The sequence below is a fragment of the Tiliqua scincoides genome, chromosome 1 (assembly GCF_035046505.1).
Source record: "Tiliqua scincoides isolate rTilSci1 chromosome 1, rTilSci1.hap2, whole genome shotgun sequence".
In the NCBI taxonomy this organism is placed as follows: Eukaryota; Metazoa; Chordata; class Lepidosauria; order Squamata; family Scincidae; genus Tiliqua; species Tiliqua scincoides.
The window spans coordinates 199236876-199242339 of NC_089821.1; the positions used below are offsets into that span (position 1 = coordinate 199236876).

The following is a 5464-nucleotide window of genomic DNA, read 5'->3' on the forward strand; positions in this document are numbered from 1 at the left end:
CAGAAACTTGTCCAATCCCCTTTTAAAGGTGTCTAGGCTAGACGCCAGCACCACTTCCTGTGGCAAGGAGTTCCACAGACCGACCACACGCTGAGTAAAGAAATATTTTCTTTTGTCTGTCCTAACCCGCCCAACACTCGATTTTAGTGGATGTCCCCTGGTTCTGGTATTATGTGAGAGTGTAAAGAGCATCTCCCTATCCACTCTGTCCATTCCCTGCATAATTTTGTATGTCTCAATCATGTCCCCCCCAGGCGTCTCTTTTCTAGGCTGAAGAGGCCCAAACGCCGTAGCCTTTCCTCATAAGAAAGGTGCCCCAGCCCCGTAATCATCTTAGTCGCTCTCTTTTGCACCTTTTCCATTTCCACTATGTCTTTTTTGAGATGCGGCGACCAGAACTGGACACAATACTCCAGGTGTGGCCTTACCATAGATTTGTACAACGGCATTATAATACTAGCCGTTTTGTTCTCAATACCCTTCCTAATGATCCCAAGCATAGAATTGGCCTTTTTCACTGCCGCCGCACATTGGGTCGACACTTTCATCGACCTGTCCACCACCACCCCAAGATCTCTCTCCTGATCTGTCACAGACAGCTCAGAACCCATCAGCCTATATCTAAAGTTTTGATTTTTTGCCCCAATGTGCATGACTTTACACTTACTGACATTGAAGCGCATCTGCCATTTTGCTGCCCATTCTGCCAGTCTGGAGAGATCCTTCTGGAGCTTCTCACAATCACTTCTGGTCTTCACCACTCAGAAAAGTTTGGTGTCGTCTGCAAACTTAGCCACTTCACTGCTCAACCCTGTCATTTATGAAGAGGTTGAAAAGCACCGGTCCCAGGACAGATCCTTGGGGCACACCACTTTTCACCTCTCTCCATTGTGAAAATTGCCCATTGACACCCACTCTCTGCTTCCTGGCCTCCAACCAGTTCTCAATCCATGAGAGGACCTGTCCTCTAATTCCCTGACTGTGGAGTTTTTTCAGTAGCCTTTGGTGAGGGACCGTGTCAAACGCCTTCTGAAAGTCCAGATATATAATGTCCACGGGTTCTCCCGCATCCACATGCCTGTTGACCTTTTCAAAGAATTCTATAAGGTTCATAAGGCAAGACTTACCCTTACAGAAGCCATGCTGACTCTCCCTCAGCAAGGTCTGTTCGTCTATGTGTTTTGAGATCCTATCTTTGATGAGGCATTCCACCATCTTACCTGGTATGGATGTTAGGCTGACGGGCCTATAGTTTCCCGGGTCCCCCCTCTTTCCCTTTTTAAAAATAGGCGTGACATTTGCTATCCTCCAATCTTCTGGCACCATGGCCGTTTGAGATCTGCATTTCGTTCTAGACAGCAGAACATTCAGACTGACCTTGGCTGCAGAAAGAATATTTTTCTTTGCTGAAATATTTTAAAACAATACATGTTCAAGAGCATTATTTGACTGTTCTGTCATTCTGTTCTGTATCTGTTCTTGGGAAGGTGTTTGGCTTTTGGAGTTTTCAATCTATGACAAGAGAAGTCTTTAAGGAACATCATGCACATCTGAAGTTCAGAACTATGCAGCTGTGCTTGAAGCAGAGATGAAATAGAAGAACTTTGTTACTATTTCCTGCATGGCCCCCCAATAGGAAGTTCAGAAGCGAAGTTTGTATCTGCCACTGACCAATTCAGAATTTTAATGGCAACTGAGGTCCAGACCAAACATGCAGCTATTCCATGGGAAATTACACCTGCGAGTCACATCTATGGGTTTCATCTCACGTGGGATTTGTGACCACCAGTGCAGTTCAGGGGTTTCTTAATGGCACAAGCCACATTAATCCCTTCTCTCCCATGCTGCCCTTCAGCAAACTTCCTGAGTTTGCAGAAATTTCAGCAGCACTTTCCCACTAAAAAGGGGCCAGAATTTCCCTCTTTGTCCCTTCTGAGGGCAGGAAACTTCTAGGTTTAGGCATGTACTGTACTGTGATTCCCCCCACTCTGACTTTTTCAGGGAGTTCCCCCCACCCCGTTTCTTCAGTTCTGCTCTTCAATCAAGGATATGGGGTACCCCAGAAGGAAAATCCCCTTTAATAAAATGAGCTCTCCTCCCTTGGGGAGGGAGAGGACCTCAAAGCAGAAAGGTCCTCCCAGAAGCAACCAAAGGTCGTTTTGACGGGGATGAACAGCATTCATGTAAGCTTAATCAATCACTGACCTCTACATTTGTGCCCCCTGAAGGCAGGTTAAGCATGCCTTTTGCTCCACCCCCATACTACAAGTTCTGCAGGCTGCAACAGGAGTGAGAATGGGTAACTTCTCAACAGGGAACATGGCCCAAGGAAAGAGAGTTGGGTGTTGCAAAAATAGCTCATTCCACATGCACCAATTTCATATGATTTTCTTTTTTGCATAGGGAAAACCACCACCACAACCACCGAATGTGGTTGCACACAAATGTGCACATTTGTTCTGCACATTAGGGGTGCATGTACAAGCATGCCTGACGAGCAGTCCATCTAGAGACAGTGCATCTCTAGGCGCCCAGTTTCCAAACCCTCAATTGGTGGGTCCAGGGCTGAAATCTTTTCATTCCCACCTTTTCACCAGTGGAGTCTTCCATACCATCATAATGAGATCTGTTCTTTACAAGGAAGGTTTGATTCTTCTTAGGGGGGGATCCCTTCTCCAAAAATTTCATGGGGCACCCTCAGTTCCATAAAAGCTGCCAGGAATCAGGGGAGAGATGCCTAATGGAGCCTAAGAGAAACCCATGATCTCCATGGTAATCCTAACACATAGTAATCCATGGCAATTTCAACAAAGAAAGAAAACCACTCTCAAAACCTTGAGGTCCTTCCTCAGATACGGTATTTTCAACACCATGATCATCTGAGTCCCCTGTTGCTTGACTTATGCAAGGAGAAAATGGCTTTGAATTGCTGACCATGTGTTCCCTGCCTGATCCATGCCACAATTGGTGCACAATTGGTGCTCCACAACTCTTTGGCGGCACTAGCCAGACCTTTCCCCATTCCCCACTACTGGCCATCCCCCAATCTTTCAAAACTGTCCTCAAAGTGGCATAGGGGAGCCACGTTGAGGCTCCTCAATTAAGGCTCCCACGTTGAGGCTTCTCAATTAAGAAGACTCCTCAAACGGCAGCAGGCTGCGTGCATCCACCAGGGCATTTAATGGCTTGTCCAATGTAGATAGTCGTAGTAAAACAGGCACTGACTCCTTAGGTTTGATGGGCCATCGGGCAAGGACCATTTCTTCCTTCCCATCCAGTTGTTCCCTCACATTCCTTGATGCAGTGGTGCAGCTCCTCCATTGTACCACTCCTGAACCAGAGAGACAGGGTATAACCACCCCAAGGTCCACCCCAGAGGAACTGGTCAAGGATGTGGAAGGACACAATTGTCCTAGAGCACCCAGATCAACTGTGACACTCCTTGAACAGCTTGTAGTTTCCCCTAACTTCCTGCGCCTTACTCTGGCATGCATCCAGGTCCCTGTGACAACCCATGTCCCTCATTTTGTCAGAAATGTAGTGGAACTGCTCAACATTTCTGTATCATTTGTTAAGAGCTGCCTGGACCACATTTTCTTGCCAAATGTCAATTAAAGCTGAGACAGACCACTCACCAGCTTTGAGACAGGCCATGGGGGATGCAATGTAGTTCCCTCCCACACACACACACTCGTGCGTGCATGCACATGTGCCAGTGTAGGCAATCTTTCCACCATGCCTGTCAAAATGATGGCTACTTGCATTTAATTGTTTGCATTTACTGTAAATAAAAGTAAAATAATGTGATTCATTCTTCCAACTTCATTTTCTGACTTATAGCATGCCATTTGTGAAAATCAGTAATGAACTTCCACAGGCATCCCTTTCCAAAAAAAAACAAAACACCCCATTCACACTCTTTCCCCCTTGAACACACACAAACAATGCCTATCTACTTAAGTCTTTTTATGTCTGACAGCTTCATGTCAGTTCCTCACACCCCTTGTGGGATAAGCCTACCACAAGCTTCCAAGCACTTCTTAGTGCAAGCAGTTTGGCCTTTGAACTCCTTTCCTACTTTGGATTGCTTGTTTTGTAAAATGACTATAAGAAAGCTAAAGTGATTAATTGCCGCCACTGTCCCATGCAGGTTCAGGATATTATAGAGGGAACAAAGAATTCCAAGAATCCAAGTATTCCATTAATAAGAGGGAAAAGTAACAATAAGCTGTTTACTTTGCGGACAAATCTGCGTACAGGTGCTGAGTGTTCCCTGACTGAGAGATAAAAGATGGTTCAATGGTCAAAGAGCTAATTCAGAGCTTTGAATTTCAATCCTCTGTTATTGATATCACACCCTTAGGACCCCACAAGTTACAATGTGTGTGCAGGGATCCTGCTGCTCCTCTGAGGAAATGGCACAGAACCTTACCTCTGGGAGTCAAATGTGTTACAAGGGGCACATTCACACAGTCATTAGCGGGAAGATTAGAAGATTGCTTCCACATTACTGCCCATTGCTGCTTGTGTGCTCCTGCAATTTGGTATAGGTGCAATCCTACAGCCAAATAAATAAACATGGTGGTGCTTAATAAAATAAATAAAATACAAAAATTAATATAACTCTGTATAAATCAGCAATGACCTTTCTCATGGACAAGAGCCTATTTACTCACAAGTAAATGCCATTCAGCAAAGGTCCCCTGCAATATTAATCAATAGCTTCTTTCCTGCATATTGCTTCCTGTTTAATGCGGCTGGATAATTAGTTATGATTTCCCCTCACTTAGCCTGCTTCTGTTCCCTTTGCAAGATGGACACTTTTGACTACTGATTTTACTTCATTATCTTTTTTATATGAGATAATACTATTTCACTCCAAAAGGAAGAAAAGGAAAAATGGAAGGAGATTGCTAAAGTTCCCTCCTACCCGGTGGAAATGGGGAAATGACCTTGCACATGCCTGATCTTGTCTGATCTCGGAAACTAAGCAGGGTCAGGCCTGGTTAGTACTTGGATGGGAGACCGCCTGGGAATACCGGGTGCTGTAGGCTTATACCATAGTCTTTCAGGACTGAAGGTTGCCAACCAAACCAATAACAGGTAAATGAGAAACAATTCATCACTTATTCCCAATTTCCACTAATTATGTTATGCATAAAAATGGTAAGAAAAATGGCAGAGTTGGGAAAATGGAAAACTTTTGATTAAAGGCAAAGTAGTCCTTAAAAAGCATTAATCGCATTTTGCCTGATTACACTGGACATGCTCGCATTACAGCTAACTTCATCATCACATACAAGGTCAGGAGGCATGGCCTGGTGATTAAGCTGAAGGCTGCCTGAAGAATGCTAAGCAAGAGTGGTCTTGGTTGGATGGGAGGCGGAAAAAGGCTGACAAAGCTGTCATGAGAGGACAGAGCCAGGAGGAGTTGCTGCTGTGACCTCACTATGAAAGGAGGACA

General features: G+C 44.9%; 1 pseudogene; it reads left to right on the forward strand.

Annotated features, from left to right (window-relative positions):
- The first annotated feature begins 4935 nt into the window (after positions 1 to 4935).
- On the forward strand, positions 4936 to 5054 carry LOC136637667 (5S ribosomal RNA; annotated as a pseudogene).
- Positions 5055 to 5464: the final 410 nt, after the last annotated feature.